The sequence below is a fragment of the Ursus arctos genome, chromosome X (genome assembly GCF_023065955.2).
Source record: "Ursus arctos isolate Adak ecotype North America chromosome X, UrsArc2.0, whole genome shotgun sequence".
Lineage (NCBI taxonomy): Eukaryota > Metazoa > Chordata > Mammalia > Carnivora > Ursidae > Ursus > Ursus arctos.
Genome location: NC_079873.1, coordinates 110,328,593 through 110,349,399, shown reverse-complemented (window position 1 = coordinate 110,349,399; position 20,807 = coordinate 110,328,593). Strand labels below are relative to the sequence as shown.

Sequence of the window (20,807 nt, the reverse complement as noted above, 5' to 3'; positions counted from 1 at the left end):
GGGGAGTGGGAGAGGAAGAAGCAGGCTCCCAGTGGAGGAGCCCGATGAGGGACTCCTTTCCGGAACGCCGGGATCACGTCCTAAGCCGAAGGCAGGCGCTCAATGACTGCGCCACCCAGGCGCCCGGGTTGTGGGCTTCTTGATTTTTCAGCCTGCCTTCTGTGTTCTGGGGGAGGGGCCTGCCGCGCCGATACTCAGGCAGCCATGTTTGGGTAGAGTCTCGGCGTCCCCTGCGAGGGGGGATGGGGATGGGCACTCCCTGAGCCGGTATTTCCAGGCTTTTGTTCTCTGGCGGCTTTCCCTGGCGGTTTGCTGTGCCTCTTCTGAGAGTCAGAGCAGCAGCGGCCGAATTTCAGCCTCTGTCACAGAACAGAGGGATTGCGGCCCGTTCTCTACTAATGTTCTGGCCACTTTAACTCTGTTTCTGTTGGTGCTGCTCAACCCCGCAGCGTCCCAGGATGTGCGCCCCACACCCGGCGTCCCAGCCCTCACTTCCAGGGCCGGCGCGTCTCTGTCCTTTGTGTTTCTAACACTGCCAGCCGCCCGGCGCGCGCTCCGGAAGCTCCCGGTCTCAGTCTGGATCCAGTGAGCGCACCGGGATTCCGGTGTTCCGCGAGATGCCAGGTGGCGCGCGCACCCGGCTCACGGTCTCAGTCTGCTGTTTTGCGGGTGCCGACCTCGAGCCCGCCCGCTCCCCCGTGCAGGTGGCTACCGCTTCCCGGCACCCGAACACGGCGGCTCCCTCCCCCTTCCGTTTATCTTCCGATATCTGTGCACAGTTTCATGGCTCCCCGCTTCGTACCTCAATACTCAGCGCTGGAGATGTTCATTTGTAGAGATCCAGATGCGTCTTCCTGCGTCTCAGGCTGGTTCCGTGGTTGTTTAGGCTGGTCTGGTACCTATCCAGCTCGACTCGGAGGACCGGCTGAAAACGGTGTCTCCTACTCCTCCGCCATCTTAACTCCTCCTAATCTCTACCCTTCTAGGTTCTTGAATGAGCCCCCTCCCCCATGGTAATAAAAGATTAATGGGAGAAAAACACACTGAAGTTTAATAACGTGTGTACCTCCTGTATACATGAGAGAGACCCAGGAGAACTGAGTAACTCCCTGAAATGGCCCAAGCCACTTCCTTATATACCATCTCCAGCTAAAGACAAATTAAAGGGATAGGGAGGCAGTTATGAGAAGTTATCAGGAGAAGCCCCATAAACAAGGGTATGATTGTTATACAGATTTAAGTTGTTGTCTTCTCCATTGATGACAGTTTCCAGAGATTTACAGTCATCCTCTTCTTCCTGGTACAGAGAGGGAGACAGCCTTACAAATGGAGATTTCCTTTATACATGTACATGTCTTTTACAAAAGGGTAACTTCTACTTGGTTTTCTGAGCTTCTCCTATGTCTGCTTTTTAAAAATAACTAGCCTTGGTGTACCTGGGTGGCTCAGTCGGTTAAGCATCTAACTCTTGATTTCGACTCAGGTCATGATCTCAGGGTCCTGGGGTTGAGCCCTGCATTGGGCTCTGTTCTCAGCAGGGAGTCTGCTTGTCTCCTCCCTCTGCTCCTTCCCCTGTGTGCTCTCTTTCTTTCACTCCCCCCCCCAAATAAATAAATAAACCTTTAAAAAAACAGCCTCGGGGCGCCTGGGGGGCTCAGTCAGTTGAGCATCCCACTCTTGATCTTAGCTCAGGTCATGATCTCATAGTTATGAGTCTAAGCCCCATGTTGGGCTCTGCACTGGGTGTGGAGCCTACTTAAAAAAATATATTAGCCACCCTAAAATAATCCTTATGCCAAAGAGGAATGTTTTGTAGTTGGAAATTTTGCTCCCCTTCAGTAACCTGACCTGAAAATGTGACATTTACTCTCATTCAGTAAACTTGAGGATACGAGTAAAGGTTTGTAGTGAATGTGGAGGTTAGGATGGTCACAGGACAGTGAAACTTCGAGGCTCAAATGGTAGTTAAGTATGAGAGACTATTGAACAATAGAAAAGGTATGAACTCTGCAACCAGGTGTTGGTGTAATGGCTCTGTTTTGTATGTACCAGGTATTTGACCTAACCTCTCTGTGCTCGGGTCTTTTTTAATCTCTAAAATATTATGCCAGCAATTTCATGTTTGAGCCCGGTTGTACCTACCCTAAAGGTAATATTGAGGGATTGAGTTAATTGGCATGAAGTGATTAAAATGGTGCGTGAAAGATAGTAAGTCCTGTCTAAATATTATTATAGCCAGGTCATCTAACGAAGCAAAAGTCTATTGGCTGGTGGGTGAGGATTTACTGCTCTGGTTGAATGTTCGTCGTGAAGGGTACAGGTCAGTCCCGTGGGAAAGGAAGCTATAAAAGATGATTCCTGCTGAATCAGACTGATCCATTTTCACTCCCTCTCTGGTCAGAATCATGACAGTAAGCATAATGCACCTACTAGAAATTACTACATGATAGCTTTGGAGCCATCAATGAAAGAATGTGGGTTTTCTTTCAGTAGGGTATAGTTGTATATACAGGGAGAATTAACCTCTAGACTTGGTTTGCTGCTTTTATGCAATTTTTTCCCCACCTTCTTGAAACAGTTTTAGTCCCATGTTTGAAATTATATCTATAAGCTTAGGTCTCCAAAATGTGTGTGCATCTGTCACCCGAGTTCTCTCCTGAATTCAGATGTTCATGTACAAAGGTCTACTCTGCATCTCAACATAGAAGTCTAATTGGCATCTCAAACTTGTATCCAAAACTAAGCTTCCAATTCCTTCTGTAAACATTCTCCAACTCACTAAATGCCAACTCCATGTTTCCAGGTGCTTAGGCAGGAAAATACTGATGTCATTCTTGGTTTCTCTCATTCTCTCATACCTCTGATTAAAAAAATCTGACATATTTTACCACCTATACATTCAAAATAAATCTGGATTCTGACCGCCTCTCACCAACTACACCACTGACATCCTTGTCTAAATTACCACTTATGAACGTGTGTGGTAACGACCTAGCTGCTTTTTCTTCTATTCTCATCCCACAGAACAGAGAAAGTGATCCTTTGAAAACATGAAACAGCTTATACCACATCTTTACTTTCAATTCTCCAATGGCTTCCCATCTCATTCAGAACAAACTCCAATGTCCTTACTATGTTCTCATAGTATCTCATGGTATTTCTCATGGCATCATGGTATCTGTCCCCGGTTGACCTCTCCAACCTTATCTCTTGTTCATTTCATTCCAGCTGCAATGGCCTCCTTTCCATTCCTCAGACATGCCTAACAATTTCCTTTCTCAAAGATTTTGCATTGTACTTATTTTCATCTGGAATGCTTTTCCTCAGGATATTTGCAAAGATTAAACTACCAGTGTATTCAAGTGTCTTATCAAATGTTATCAGAGAGACTTCATCCAACTCATGAAAAATAGTAGTCCCTGTAGGTACTCCTATCCTTGTTATTCTGCTTTGTTTTTCTTCAGAGCACTTATCACGCCAACATATTATAGTACGCATTCGCTTATTTTTAAGCTACTTACTCATCACTTATTTATATGTATTATTATACTGTATGTGTAGGTTTCTGATTATTTTTTGTAACCAGAGATGGTTTTTACAAATGAAATAACATTCAGTTAAACAAAACATTGCAAAATATTGATATTTAATAAAAAGTTGCCTTGTATAATTTCTGTAAATTATACTTGTTCTGAAAAAGGTGTAATGCCCTAATGATAAAAAGATTTCTAAACCAAAAAAAAAAAAGACAGAAAAAAAGAGAGAGAGAGAATGAACCAATTCTGCAACACCTTGACCTTGGACTTCTGGTCTCCAGGACTGGGAGGCACCAAGTTTCTGTTGTTCAAGCTGATCAGTGCGTGGCGCTTTGTTAAGGCAGCCTCGGCAAACTAATACAATGTTGTTGTTTTTTTATAATGATGAGGAAATTCCTTTTTATTCTTGTTTTTGACTCTTCTTATCACGCAGCCAAGAACACAGCCCCCTTAGGGATAGTAGCAGTTGCTTTGGTGCTCACTTCTCGGCTACATTATGAATGGTCAGGATGCATACCATTTCCCATGGCTGTGTTTTTCCTTATTTTCGTTAAGGGACTTTATTTTTTAGAAGAGTTTTAGGTTCACAGCAAAATGGAGCAGAAGGGACAGAGATTTCCTATATACCCTCTGCCCCCCACATGCGTTGCCTCTCCCATTAGCAGCGTCCTCACCAGAGTGGTACGTTTATTACAATTGAACGGCCTGCGTCGGCACATCATTATCACCCGGAGTCCATAGTTGACATGAGGTTTCACTCGTGCTATTGTAATTTCTATGGATTTGGACAAAGTGGTAATGACATGGCATCTACCATTAGAATATCATACAGGGTAGTTTTACTGTCCTACCCTGACAATCTTCTGTCTGTTTATCTCTTCCTCCCCCAAACTCTTGTAACCACCAATCTTTTTTGGTCTCAGTTTTATCTTTTCCAGAATGTCATATAGTTGGAATCATACAGTATGTAGCTTTTTCACATAGTAATATGCACTTAAGGCGCCTTGCCTTTTCATGGCTTGATAAGCTTCTGTCTTTTTAGTGCTGAATAATAATGCACTGTCTGGATGGACCACAGTTTGTTTATCCATTCACCTACTGAAGGACATCTTGGTTGCTTCCAAGTTTTGGCAATTAGGAATAAAGCTACTATAAACATCTGAGTGCAGGGTGTTCTGTGGACATGTTTTCAACTCTTTTAGGTAAATACCAAGGAGCGGGATTGCTGGATCATATGGTAAACGTATTTCGAGTTTTGTAAGAAGCTGCCAAACTGTCTTCCAAAGTGGCTGTCCCATTTTGCATTCCCACCAGCAATGAAAGAGAATTCTTATGGTTCCATATCCTTGCCAGTATTTGCTATAGTCATTGTTCCAGGTTTTAGTCATTTTAATAAGGGTATGGTGGTATCTCCTTGTTTGAATTTGCGTTTCCCTGGTTATGTATGATGATATATGATGTGAAGCAGGTTTTTGTGTACTTATTTGCCATTTGCATATCTTTTCTTTCTTTTTTTTAAAAAAATTATTTATTTATTTGACAGAGAGCAACAGAGAGCACAAGCAGGGGGAGCAGCAGACAGAGGGAGAGGGAGAAGCAGGCTCCCCACCGAACAAGGAGCCCTGCATGGGGCTTGATCCCAGGACCCTGGGATCATGACCTGAGCTGACGGCAGCTGCTTAACCGACTGAGCCACCCAGGCGCCCCTGCATATCTTTTTCAATGAGGTACCTGTCACAGTCTTTGGTCCCTTTTTAAATTGAGTTGCTTGTTTTCTTACTGTTGCATTTTAAGAGTTCTTGGTGTATTTTGGATAACATTCTTTATCAGATATGTCTAGTGAAAATATTTTCTCCCAGTCTCTAGCCTGTCATTTTCATTTTCTTTTTTTTTTTAAGATTTTATTTATTTGACAGAGAGAGAGACAGCCAGCGAGAGAGGGAACACAGGCAGGGGGAGTGGGAGAGGAAGAAGCAGGCTTCCAGCGGAGGAGCCTGATGTGGGGGTCGATCCCAGAATGCCAGGATCACGCCCTGAGCCGAAGGCAGATGCTTAACCACTGAGCCACCCAGGCGCCCCTAGCCTGTCATTTTCTGTTGACAGTGTCTTCATCAGAGCAGAAAAATTTAATTTCAGTGAGGTCTAGCTTATCAATGTTTTATTTCATGGATTGTGCCTTTGTTGTTGTATCTGAAAATCATTGCCACACCCAAGGTCATCTAGGTGTTCCTCTGTGTTATAGAAGTTTTATAATTTAGTGTTCTACATGTAAGTCTGTGATCCATTTTGAGTTAAGTTTTGTGAAGGGAATAAGGTCTATGTCTAGATTCATATTTTGCATGTGGATGTCCAGTTGTTTCAGCACTATTTGTTGAAAGACTATCTTTGCTCCTTGTGTTGCTTTTTCTCCTTTGTCAAGGGTTAGTTGGCTATATTGATGTGGGTCTATTTCTGGACTCTATTTGTTCCATGGATCTATTTGTCTATTCTTTTACCAGTGCCACATTATCTTTTTTTAAAAAAGATATTTATTTATTTGAGAGAGAGAGAGCACTAGCAGGGTGAGGGGCAGAGGGACAAACAGACTCCCCAATGAGCAAGGAGCCTGAAGCAGGGCTCAATCCCAGGACCCTGAGATCGTGACCTGAGCCAAAGGCAGACAGTCAACTGCCTGAGCCACCCAGGCGCCCCAATGTCACATTATCTAGATTAATGTAGCAGGTGTATACTTTCTACTGTTGCTTCCCCAAGTAGATGGGATTACCTCTGGAATCAAAGTTTTACTGGGCTGGAGCCAGATCATAAATAAAGCTGTTGATGGGTCCACAGTGGAATCTGCAGTTGGCAGGCCTATTGCTAGTGGCTTTGGCAGGCAGAGACCTAGATGGAATGGCCTATGGGACCTTATTCAGTAGGGTGGTACCAGACCACGGGTCAACTTCAGTGTTCACAGTTGGGTCCTCAGACAATGGGCCTATTACTAGTTGTATAGATGAGAGAGGCTCCTGCTAGTCTCTGGGTGTGCTTTTGCTGGGTCACTGGGTGAGTCCCTGGACAGGCAGAATTTTTTTTGCAGACTTTGGCTGGAAGGGGCTGTGGCCTAGTTATAGGGCCATTAAAATTAGGATCTCCTGGGACACCCACGGCTGGCAGGATTTCTTATGGACTGCTGCTAGAAAGGTCTGAAGCTGAGTAGAGGGTGCTGTTAGGATTTCCAGTAGCAAAGACAGGATTGTCTCCTGCTAGGACCCTGGGTCGGCAAGGCTACTTATGGACTGCAGCTGGGATGGGCTAGAGCCCAGTTACAGAGCTGTTTCAGAATCTACAGTTAGACCAGGTTTGGAGGGCTTGCCTCCAAGGGCTCCCAGACTGTGCCTGAAACAGGCGAGAGCTGAGTCATAGGCCGCTTCAATGTCCATGACCATGACCAGGTCTTTGGGCCTTTTACCTGAGAAACCAAAGGATGTGACTCCTCATAGGTTCCTTGGTGTATGGTGCTGTTGGCAGAACCAAGGACAAACGGGGCTGTAGCTGAACCCACAACAGGTATGGAGCTGTTTCTGGGTCTGTAGCCAGGATCACAGCTGGCACATCAGCCACCTGGGTGTGGGCCTGCCTTCTCAAAATGACTTTCCTTGGTCTTGAACTCCACCAGGGATTCACATCTTCCTACCTGGATCCCAGGGTTCCCATAAAGGCAATTTTGTCAATGAATGGCTGCACCCCGCTCTTGTTATTTTTTACATACAGCTTTATTGAGATGTGTTTCACATACCATCAATTTACCATTTTAAAGTGTATAACTCAGTGGTTTTTAATGTATTTTACAGAGTTGTGCAATCATTACCACAATTTAATTCCAGAATATTTTTGCCATCCCCAAAGGAAACCTCATACCTGTTAGCAATTATCCCTTCTCCCCATTCATCCAGCCCTAGTGCAACTGCTACTGTATAAATGGAATCACAGAAAATGTGGGTTTTTTTGACTCACTTATTTCACTTACTAAGTATTTTCAAGATTGATCCATATTGTAGCATGCATCGGTTCTTAATTCCGTTTTTACCGCAGCATACTGTTCCATTGTACGGATATACCACATTTTATTTATCCACTTATCTTTTGATGGGCATTTGAGTTGTTTCCACTCTGGAGTTATTTTAAATAATGTGCCTGTGAACATTCACACATGAGTTTCTGTGTGAACATATGTTTCAGTTCTCTTGCACATACACTTAGAAGTGAAATTGCTGAAACATATAACATGTATATGTTTACTATTTCAAGGAAATGGCCAAGTATTTTTGGAGCCATACACATTGAAGATTAAATTAAAAAAAATTTTTTTTAAATAAACTCTATGCCCAATGTGGGGCTCTAGCTTATGACCCCGAGATCAAGAGTCACGTGCTCTACTGACTCAGCCAGCCAGGTGCCCCTGGAGATGAAATATTTTTAAGACCAAGTCACTTATCTTTAACTATAAATTGATATTGACTTGTAAAATTGATACTGAATCTGGCAGGTAATTTCACAGGGTTTGCATTTGCTAGGTGCTTTAAAATACACATTTTGGTCATTTGTATATCCTTTTTCCTCACATATTAGTATGCTCCCTCTTTAGCTCAGTCTCGTTAGCAGGGGTACAAGGTCAACGTGACTTTTTGTTAGTGCAGCGCTCATGCTTTTGATTACTTTGTATGTCCTGTCAAAGCAAAGTTTATTGTGATCTGTAGCATTTTGAATTTTTTATTCTTCTCTAAAATTTAGGTTTATCCACCTCGATATGGCCCCATTGCCAGTGGAGTCAATCAAAGTCCTTTTAATTTACTGGAAGACTAGAAAGTAAGTTTTGCTTTTTCCTGTTTGCACATTAAACAAAAATGATTTGACCACATGTTTCTTTTCAATCTCCTATGCTGGTATTTTCAAATATATTAACAGACAATGTAAAGAGTTAGTTAATCCTGGAGTAGATTTTAGAGAATGGATTTTACTTGTTCTGTACTTAATTTTGTAAAGTGAGAACATGATGTATGTAAATTTATGGCATTTTGATCAACAATGAATAACAATGATATATAATAAGATATTCAATATTCATAAAGATGCTAGGCATTTAAATATAGTACTTTGATAATTTTTGCTAGGAATATTCATTATATATAATAACAAATAGGAATAGAATATACTCATTAAACTTTGAAAAAGGAAAAATGTCTTCTTGTTATCTCTTGATGAATTCAGTCGATTAAAGGCTTTTGTCAATTAATGTTTATTGTTTCACACTATGTTTCCTATTTGTCTGACCCCCTTCACTGAAAACCAATTTATATTACAGTTTCCTCTTATTCAAACTTTTCACCAATGGTAAAAGTAGAAATAAATTTGTGGCAGTGATAAATGGGCCAATATTTGAAAAAATGTAATGCCATTAAAGAACAGAATTCTTCTGATGTATACTGTAGGACACATTCCTACCTAGAGCTAAATATCTCTTTCAAAAAGCCCCCTCTAAGTAATATCACTTCTTTCTTTTTATTCTTTTAAATAACTTCTTTAATGTATTCTGAAATTGAATGAAGCATTGAATCTTTCATTTTTTGTTTTGTTCTTATTTACGTCCTCACCATTTTTCACTGTGTTTTTCTATTACCTAATCAATCTTAAAAAACAACTGGATAATTGCTCGGTATATCTTGAAGTATAAGCTCATCTACAAACAAACCCTTTTTTATTACTATTTTCTGGGATTGTATATGTGTATTTGTATATATAAAAGGCATCACTGAGTAAAAGGCATCTGGGTGGCTCAGTCAGTTGTGTGACTGACTCTTGGTTTTGGCTCAGCTCATGATCTCATGGGTTGTGAGATCAAGACTCCCACCCACTCCTCCGCCTTCATGCTCAGCGGGGAGTCCGCTTACAGATTCTCTCCCTCTGTCCCTGCTCTTACTTGTGCACTCTCCCTCTCTCTTTCTCTCTCAAATAAATAAATCTTTAAAAAAAAGATTTGTTTCTTAAAAAAATGAAACATTTTGAAAATATTATTTCAGAAACCATGTATCTAGGCTAAGAAATGTTTTAACATATCAAATTTTCTTTTTTTAAAGATTTGTTTATTTGTTTTTAGAGAGAAAGAGAGCAAGAGAGAGCAAGTGTGAGTGTGGAGGGGGGGGCAGAGGAAGAGGGAGAGAGAGAATCTCAGGCAGGCTCCCTGCTGAGAGGGAAGCCTGATGTGGAACTCGACCCCACATCCCCAAGATTATGACCTGAGCTGAAACTAAGAGCTGGTCGCCTAACTGATTGAGCCACCCAGGTGCCCCAACATCTCAAATTTTCTAATAATTGGTATGAACTATTCTTCTGAAATGTTACTTTTAAGTATTGAGATGGTCCAGTGGTAGGCATAAATAAAAAAAAATTTTTAGAAACAAAGTCTTTTGGAAAGGACAGGTATAATGTTGAAAAGTACTTCCTTGATCCATGATACATATTCCAGGTGAGACATGAGTCTGGATGAGTCCCATGTCCTAAGAAAAAAAAGAGTGCTGACTTTATATTAATACTGGATTTAGAATCATTGGACCCAATGACTTGCTTTTGAAGAGTTGCACTAAGCTCATTGTTACCAAGGCCCTCAATCTTCCTCCTGCTTCACCTGAATTTCTGGAGCATTAGTTCCTCCATGTACCTATGCATCCATCCATAGCCTTCCCATAGATATTTATGGAGTTTTTATAAGCTCCAGGCACTGTTACAGGCGCTGAGCATAAAGTGGAGAACAAGAGGTTGAGGGAGATTACATTCTCTTGGGAGAAGGGAGCTGAATATAGGTTATTCAGTAAGTAAATATATTGAAAATTATTTTAGTTGGTAATGAATATAGTAAGAAGGGAAGAAACAAGGTGTCACAGACCTACTTTCACTCAAGCTGTTCTTAATAGACAAAGTAAAATACCCTAGCGGCTGTTTTCTATTAAAACAGTTTTATGCTATTCCCAAACTTTAATAAAATTAACAGTAGAGAAAGTCTGTCTTCCTTATATAAAGTTATGCATTAATACTTATTGTATGTAATTATCATTAAGGTAACAGAAATATAATTAGGTATTTAGTGTACTGAATGGATTGAACAGAATAACTTCCATATAAATCTTAGAGTATGTAATTTAATGTTGTAAAAACACTTTTCATTTATCACAAAAGATAAATGTAAATATTGCCTCAATCAAAATTCTCACTGATTATAAATTATAGAGATGAAGTATAGCAAGGTGTTGTTGTATATTCATTTAAATTTTTCAAAAGATCCTTATTACATAAAGAAAACTATCCCTATACGTAATCTATCTATGGAAACTCTGCTGCTGTTTCATTGCTCATCTCATAACACTGTCTAACAAGTATATGATCATTGCTGTGTGTCAGGTACCCTTCCACCCACTTTACATACATTAATTTATGCAATACTCAGAATGACCCTACAAAGTACATCTTACTATTATCCATGTTTTATAGATAAGGAAGCAAGCATTGAGAGATTAAGTAACTTGCTCGAAGTCACAATCGAGAAGTGTTGGAGCTGAGATGTCACCTCCTACTTGAGGGGTTTCCTGATTATATCAATCATAATTAACCTTTCTTTTATCTGTTCTCTTACAAGCTGCTTGTGCCTATACCATTGTTTGGCAAGGAAAAAAGCAAGGAGAATTTTAAAAAGAGGTTATTATAGCAATACAGACTGCAGAAGAAATCCGGGCAAGAGGTGGTGGTGTATTGGACCAAGGTGATAGCATTGTGGGGAGTTAGAATTGGTGGTATATAAATAGAAGATAGAGCCAACGAGGTGTTCTGACATGGGGGAGGCAGAGAGTGAGAGGAAGAAAGGAGTGAAGGATGATATCAAAGTGTTTGTACTCGAGCACTGTATGCATCGAGTTGTCACTAATTAAGATGAGAACGACTCTTGAAGGAGCAGGTTTTGTGGGAGAAGAAAAGAAGATTAGATGGGCCTATGAGTAGACATCCATGTGGGAATGTTGAGTAGGCCATTGTATATAGGAGTCAAGAATTCAATGGAGGGATCTATGCTGGGGATAGATGGTATTAAAATCTAGAATACTGGCTGTGATTACTAATGGAATGAGTGTAACTGGAGAAGAGAAAAGAATCAAGGACTGAGGCCTGGAGTACTCCCAAGCTTAGAGATCAGGGAGATGAAGAAGTAGTACAAAATAATAAGAAGGATTTCACAGTGAACCAAGAGAGTCTTTTAGAAGCTTACTATAAAAAGCATTTCAAGGGTAGGGGAGTGATCAACTGTGTTAAATGCTGCTGATGTTTAAAGTAAGATAGGAGTCACAATGGGTGCAGCAGTTTAGGGGTCATTGGTGAGCTTTATAAAAGCAATTTTGGTCAAGGGATAGAGATTAGAGTGGATTTGAGGAGAATGGGAAGAGAAGAGTGGAGACATTGAATACAGACCACAATTTTGAGGCGTTTTGCTGTAAAAAGAGACACAGATTAACAGCTACATAGAACTGTGTGCCAAGTTTTTATATGAATTTGGAAAAGAGGAACAGTAGAGGGGAGAAATGGTGATACAGGAAAGAGAGGTGGTAATTGCTAAGCAGAGGCAAGCAGTGATAATTCAGCACCCAGTTAGAATGCTTGGCCTTAGCTAGGCCCACCTTTACCACATGTGCTGTAACGGGAGGGAGAATGGAGAGTGTGGGGGTTCAGATAGAGGGAGGAAGCTGATGGTGGGAGTTTGTAGACATTCTCTTCTAATTTCTGTATTTTTCCCCACGTAATAGGAAGCAAGGGGGGAAGGAAGAGAAGGTAGAAGATATGGAATCGTTGTCTGTGAGCTACAGTTGTGACTGTGTTAGCATCACGGCCAAGTAGCATGGTGTGCCCACGTGAGGTAGCGATCCTCACCTGAAAGTAGGAGTGCTCGGCACGGGTTTGATTTGTTTCTCAGCTCGAGGCAACTTCCTGGGGAAATGGGAGGGTAGGCAGAGGGAGTTCCATACAATCAGGGTTTTGCCCAGTGAGTCAGATGAAGAAAGAAGATGAGGCAAGTGAAGTCCAGGAAAGTATATGCGAGTATTTGTAGCCAAATGATTATATGTGGATCATAACTTTAAATAGATTAAGGATTAAAATGGTGGCAGGAGGATGATGAGGGACAGTGAAAGTGTAGTAGTTGCAGTGAAATGTATGTCCAAATGGAGTCAAAAGATTGTTGGGCTTTGGGTAGGAGAATGAGCTGCAGCTGTATAGGGATACTGCTAAAGGAGGGTTCTAGAGTGAATACAGATATTGGTAACTCTAAGGTCAAGCATAGGACCATGGAAATAGATGGACGTTGAAGGACATTGAAGAGAGGTGAAAATGTTGGAATTGTTTTAAGGATCATCTGTGGAGTTGATGAAATAATCACTATTTGTGACAAGAATAGTGTTAGAGTGCATGTCAGTGAGGCTGCAATTAAATCTTCAAGAAATGAGGAGGAGTGCCCAGAGATGTGTAGATTACTGCCACAGGGAGGAAGAGTGGGTGGCATATTCTAAAAATATTTGATTCAAAACTGGGTGTTTTAGGGAAGTGGGAGGAAGAATAATCTGGAAGCCTCATCGGCCTAATAGTAGTAGGGCTATGGGAAAAACATGTGTAAGTTAAGTGTTGTCCTAGGGAGAGATCCAAGATTCCGTAAAGTGAGAAAGTGATGAGAAACCCTGAACAAATAAACCATTATGGAAATTGACTCCTTAGTTAAAATCTATTCTTAACTACCTCGTCACCCCACCCCACCATACTAGTACACACAAATAGACTCTGGTGGCTTCATTGGTGATCGCAATAACATATTCAGAAACAAGTAATGTCGATCTCCTACAAACCATTCCAGACTTTGTACTATATATTTTACTTATTTTGTACAAGGTGAAGACTTTGTTTTTGGCAATGATCAACACCTTAATTAGCATAGAGGTTAGCACTACAGGGTGGGAGGCGAAGGGCCATGGATCAGCCTTCCACACATAGCACACTTCAACTGGCTATTTTATTTTTTTCTTGGTCTAGTTGATGGGTATAGGCATGGATATTTTATTATTTTTTGTAGGTTTTTATGCAAATAAAATACTTCATAATAATATTTAAAAACCAAATTGTGCTAAGGAAGCTGATATGTCATTTTTTAAGTATTCTTTTGAGGGGTGCTTGCTTGGCTCAGTCTGTAGAGCATGTGACTCAATCTCGGGGTTGTGAGTTCAAGCCCCACCTTGAATGATATATATATATATATATTCTTTTTAAAAAAGATTTATGTATCTATTTTAGAGAGAGAGAGAGAGCGCGAAACCTGGGGGGTGGCTGGGGAAGAGGGAGACAGAGAGAGAAACTCAGACTCCACGCTGACCATGGAGCCTGATGCGCGACTCGATCTCATGACCTGAGCCAAAACCAGTAGTCGGACACTTAACTGACTGCACCATGCAGGCGCCCCAAAAATATATATTCTTTTTTTAAAAAGATTTTATTTATTTTTGAGAGAGAGAGAGAGAGCAGTGGGGAGGGGTAGAGGGAGAAGCAGGCTCCCCGCCGAGCAGAGAGCACCTTGTGGGACTCGATCCCAGGACCCTGAGATCATGACCTGAGCCGAAGGCAGACGCTTCACCAACAGAGCCACCCAGGCGCCCAAGAATATATATTCTTTTGAGGACCTTGGTTGGTTGTGAAACAAAGATGAGAGGATAGCAACAATTTCAAGGGGCTATGTAGTCCAAGAAGTCTTGTTTTGTGTTTTCTTTTCTTTTTTTTTTTTTTTACAATAGGTGGTTCTTGGGGCATGTTTAGTTTTTATAAGGAAAAGGCAACTAAAAGGGGAATTTGAAAGTACATGGTGGAAGTCACAAAGAATCCTGGAAGAGATGGAACAATACTGACCAGGGGACTTTCTCAAAACAAGGGAATGGGAGCCTCATATTCTGAAGTTGGGGCAATTTGTACGTATTTGAATAAGAAGTTAAAGAAGTTTATGTCTAATATGCTTACATTTCTCTACAAATTAGAAGGCATTTATACTATAAGATAGTCCTTAACTTGTGCTGAAATACCTGCAATGATTAAATGCAAAGAACCTCCTTTCTGAGCAGCCGAGTCTGTCTTTGGCTGGCTTTGTCTGTTCTGTACTTCCTGTTCCTGAACTTGTTTGCTTTTAATAGTGGTTCTACCTCTGTCCTTTGGGATATCACATAGCAGCAGGCCATCACTTTCTGCAAACTAACATCTTACTCGTCACATTTCAATAATCCATATTTTTTTTGTCCAATAACTCGTTCTAGCGAACAACGAACCAAGCATTTCCTCTCATTGATTTCAATCACCTTAAGCTTGAAGGATACTTTGGCCACTTCTCTATCCCTAGAAATTATATTGAATTTTATAGTTTGATATGAATTACATATTCCAAGTATTTTATTTTAGTTAGCATCTATAATAAAATTATCATTTGGTTTTGAAATTCCTTGAACTATGGTGGTATATTTGCAGTGCTTTTATGGGTTTCAATGAACAGAATTGAAAATTTGTTATTGACATAATTTTTAAGTGGTTTTAAAGCTATTACACACAATTTAAATACCTTAAATGAAAAACAGATATCTGGGGCTCCTGGGTGGCTCAATTGATTAAGCATCTGCCTTCTGCTCAGGTCATGATCCTAGGTCCTGGGATCGAGCCCCACATCAGGCTCCCTGCTCAGTGGGGAGTCTGCCTCTCCCTCTACCTGCCACTCCCCTGCTTGTGCTCTCTGTCTGTCTCTCTTGCAGATAAATAAATAAAATCTTAAAAAGGAAAACAGTATCTGGAGAATTTTTAGCATATTCAAGTAGTAAGTGCTAGTACTACGTTGTATATACTGATTATTACCACATTTTTGCTGTTCCATTTAAAAAGGAACAATTATAGTTCCAGTATGTAGTTTACATGCATTTTATTACTTTCTACTTTTGGGGGATGATATTCTAAACTCTCTAATATTACCCATTCACTGTTGTGTTAATTTTTCCCATAGAAAACTAATTCAGAACTGTGAAAAGTCTTTGGGCTCCTACGGAATCTGAATGAAATTTATAGAAGCCAATAAAATAGTAGATTCACAGAAAAACATGTAAGGCCATTTTCACTCAAACAACACTGTGTTCATTTGAATATACAATTTTTTCCCTAAAATTAACCTTTACATTATATTTCTTTTCACATCACTGTCTCCTTCTGTCTTACTCCGTACCTCTACCTGTTCTTTTCTTGCATCTCTCGCCTCCTTTCTAATTTCCCTCTCATTGTCCTATTTCAGAATATTGGAACTTGTGACCGGGACTGTTGGTAAAATCTCCTAAATGATCTCTGACTTCAGTCATTTCCTCCCTCCTCAGTAATCTATCTTTCCTACAACACCAGGGACACTCTTTAAAAACAGATGGAAGATAACATTCTACCGCTCAAAAATCTTCAAGAAAAACCTCCTCCCTCTTGCAGTCAGAGTTCTTTACAATTTTGCACAAGCCTGCCTTCCCAGCTTTTGCTTTTGTGACACCTTCCAGTGCCCTGTACTTTCTAGCTCATCTGGTATATTGACTTTGCTCCCAAATCAATGGTTCTAGCTTCTGTGACTTTGCTCAAGCTTTACTCCTCATTTCTCAGAGATTCCTGTCAAGTCATACTGTCCTTTCGAAGGCACAGCTTCGATTCCATTTCTCCTAGAAAGACCATAAAGTATAAACATACTAGCCCAGCTGCCGGTGTCAGACGGACTGGATTTGCACTGTGTTCTACCCTTTGCTACCTGTAGAGCTTTAGATAAATCACTTAACTTATTACATCTGATGGTTTGTGGGACACATCCAAATTGTTCAAGGACAACTTGGGAAAAACGAAACAAAATTTAAGAACATTTTATCATGCATGTGTTGAATTTTCCTTACAAAGTAGTAATTTGGAAACACTAATCTAATGCCAAAACACTATCTGGGAATCTGGTAGGGAATTGTAATTTATGGATGTACAGTAACGTTCACAGTAAAAATCATATTATTTGGCATCCAGTCAAAAATTACAACCCAAAATGAGGAGAAAAAAACCATTAAAGCTAGCTCAAAAATGATAGGCTTGGGTTTTTTTTTGGGGGGGGGGGTGTTTCTGTGTGTTTTTTTGGGCCAGAAATCGACAAGCTTGTTCTAAACTTCATGTGGAAATTGAAAGGACCTAGAATATCCAAAACAACTTTGCTGAAGTAAAACAAAATCGGAGTACTCACTCCACCTGATTTCAAGGTTCGTTATAAAGATACAATGTGGCAGGGGCGCCTGAGTGGCTCAGTCAGTTAAGCATTGACTCCGTTTCTGCTCAGGTCATGACCTCAGGGTTGTGAGATCCAGCCCGAAGTCGGGCTCCACACTCAGTGCAAAGTCTGCTTGAGATTCTCTCTCTCTCTCTTCCTCTGCCCCTCCCCCCTCAAAATAAATAGACAAATCTTAAAAGAAAGATACGGTGTGGTATTGCTTATATGAAGAGAGACACATGGATCAGTAGCACAGAATAGAAAACCTGGAAGAGAACCTACACATATGGTTAATGGATTTTCTACAAGTGTTTCAAGGCAATATAACGAATACAATTATTCCTTTCAGCAAATTGTGCCATAACAATTATCTATCCACATGCAAAAAGTGAACCACAGCCCCGTATAAAAATTAACTCAAAATGGGTCACAGACATAAATGTAAAATCTAAAACTTTGAAACTTTTAGGAGAAAGTTTGTGCGACCTTGATTAAAGGAAAGATTATTTCTACACCAAAAGCATACCGTAAAAGAAATCCAGAAAAGTTAATGAATTGGGCTTCATTAAAATGAATTTCTGTTCTTCAAAAGACTGCTAGAGAATGAAAAGAGAAGCCATACACGGAAGGAAAATTTTTCGGACAAAGTATCTCCAAATGCAAGCACACGAAGAGATGTTTCATGTCATTAGTTATTATGGAAATGCAAATGTAAACTATGAGGTACGGCTATACACCTATTAAAATGGCTCAAATTTAGATTGACACACCAGGTGCTTGTAGCATATAGAGTAACTCCTACACATTCCTGAAGGGAATGCAAAATGGTACAGTCACTTTGGAAAATAATTTATCAGTTTGTTAAAAAGCTGCACGTGCACTTGGGATTTCACACAGCCATTCTGCTCCTACACACACACACGCACGCACGCACACGCACGCACACGCGTGCACACAGACACACAAGCTTTATTTCTATTTTTATTGAGGTATAATTGACATATAACACATTAATTTCACGGGTACAGCATAGTGATTTGATATTTCAATACACTGAAATGATCACCACAGGAAGTCTGATTACCATTCACCACCATATGTAGTTATAAATTTTTTTCTTGTAAAAAGAGGTTTTAAGATTTACTCTCTTAGCAACTTTCAGATACACAATACAGTATTATCAACTGTAGTCACCATGCTGTACCTGACATTCCCAGGATTTACTTATTTTATAACTGGAAGTTTGTACCTTTTGACTCCCTTCATCCGTTTCACCCATACCCTATCCCCCCACCTCCTGCAGCCACCAGTCTCTTCTCTGTACCTGTGAGCTTTTTCTTTGTTTTGATATATTTTGTATTTTTTAGATTCCACATATAAATGAAATCATATGGTATTTGTTTTTCTCTGTCTGACTTATTACAGTTAGCAATAATCATAGCAGCTTTATTTGTAATAGCCCCAAATGGGGAAAAACCCAAATCTCTATCAATGTGAATAAATAGCCACGAAAATGAATGAACAATTTGATACATGCAATGATAATGATGAATCTCAAATTAATTATACAGAGTGAAAAAAGTCATACTGAAGAGTCATACTGTGTGGGTCCATCAATATAAAGTTCAAGACACAGAAATTAATCAATAGGGTCATAGAGCAGCTCAGTGTTCGTGTATGTGGGGTTAGGCTAGGTTGTGCACGAAGGAGGGATTACAAAGAGTTTGAGGAAACTTTTGAGGATAATGGTTATGCCCCTTATCTTTATGGTAGTGATGGTTTCATCACTACCATAAATATTGTACACATATTTCAAATCTTGCCAAATTGTACGGTTCAGTTATGTGCATTTTATTGTATATCAGTTATATCTCAAAGTGTTAAAAATGAAAATAATTAACAGATTTAAGCAATTATCTGATTCTGAAGTACCACTGACCACTGTAGTATACACTCTTAAAGGCAGCGACAGTGTTCTTCTGTCCTCTTTGAAATCTTACTCTTTAATACAGCATCTTTTTTTTTTGAAGATTTTGTTTATTTGTTAGAGAGAGAGAGTGAGCACAAGCAGGGAGAGCGGCAGGCAGAGCAGGCAGAGGCAGAGGGAGAAGCAGGCTCCCCACTGACCAAGGAGCCCAGTATGGGACTCGATCCCAGGACCCTGGCCGAAGGCAGCCAGTTAACCGACTGAGCCACCCAGGCGTCCCTCTCTAGTATAGCATCTTAAATATAATAAATATGATATAAGTCATCTTCAAATTGAATTGAGACAATTACAGTCTCCCAAATCACAAACCAACAAAAAGGAATGATGAAGTAATAAAGTATTTGATATTCAAAAATCATGGTGGATTCTGTTGCTGATGTATTATATTATTGGCATCATGAGACCAAAAATGTATGGTTCATACGACTTTGTAAGTGGCAAGGGGATCTTTCATGGCCACAGATTAAACCCAAATGTCTAAACAATTTTTTGTGAAAGAGTGTACCCAACCACATGACTAACGGGGGCATTAAGGCATGAATGGTGCAAACAACCAACTCACACAAACTGTGGGAACACATCACAAAATACATCATACGAACAATAAATCGATCGCTTCATTTTTTTTTAAAGATTTTATTTATTTATTTGACAGAGAGAGAGGCAGCGAGAGAGGGAACACAAGCAGGGGGAGTGGGAGAGGGAGAAGCAGGCTTCCCGCTGAGCAGGGAGCCCAATGTGGGGCTTGATCCCAGGACCCTGGGATCATGACCTGAACCGAAGGCAGACGGACGCTTAATGGCTGAGCCACCCACGTGCCCCATGGTGGCCTTATTTTTAATGCATGGTAGAGAGCATGTTTTGTTTGGTTTTATTTTCTCTGTTTCTTTGTTGTTGGTGGTGTTTTCTTCCCTCTTCCCTTCCTTCCTCCCTCTTTCCTTCCCTCCCTCCTTCTTCCTTCCTTCCTTCCTTCCTTCCTTCCTGCCTGCCTGCCTGCCTGCTTTAACCCTAGGAGCAATTAGCAGATAATCATTTTCCGTTTTAGCTGATCAATCTAATAAATGCAAACACTACCTTAAAATCAGAATGTGGAGGAGATTTGCTAATTAGCTAATAAATCCAGACATTATAAACCCCCTTAACTAAGCCATTTTGGGAGGAAAATGTGACTTTATTGTACCAGTGGCCCTAGGTCTGAAATAAGTGATAGGATTCCCAGACTCCACCCTATCTCTGGGCTTTACACTGAGCCAGTTTTCACACTGCATAATCTACTTGGGAAGAAAATGTGACCTGTTTAATATTAAGTTATTCCTATTGGCTGTTTACAAACCAGAAGCGTTAGATGGGTGATAGATAGCAATGTACTGAGCTAACACAGTTCTCGTTTCTTGGTGTTGAGACTAACGATAAATCATTGGTTCAGTCATTCTGAGTATAGTGTACTAGCCACTGAGTTGGGGGTTCTTGGTGTGCGAAAAAGATGAATCAGAAACACTTTCTTTTTTTGAGTTTGCAACAAAATCGAGGAGACAAACAGCTAGGAAACATATAAAGCAGAGTCAAGTACAGCTAAGAGTGATGCAAGAAATTTTCTGGGAGAGTATAGAAGGAATAATTACCATAAGATCACACTAGTTTCTGAAGCCCGAGAAGGTATTTTTCTCATTAAATATGGCTATTATTTGGTTTAACTATTGATGAAACAAAGGCAGCTGTCAGGTGAATACCTGCTCTGGTATTGCTGCTGTGATAACATTCATCAACTCTGTCTTTGCCTGAGTTCTCGATCTTTAATAAAGAAAAATAACATCAGTGCATTTCAAAGAGCTTTTATGATGTGGATGGTTGCCACAGAAATGACCACTGAATACCAGAACACTGAGCACAATTGTTACAGAAAGTTAAACATCTGTAACCATGGGAAAATGAC

The 20,807-nt window shown here is 40.3% G+C and overlaps 1 pseudogene; it reads right to left on the bottom strand.

The window, feature by feature from the left end:
* Positions 1-1,180: 1,180 nt before the first annotated feature.
* The window catches only part of LOC113241859 (melanoma-associated antigen B16-like), a 40,210-nt pseudogene continuing 20,583 nt past the window's right edge, over positions 1,181-20,807 (bottom strand).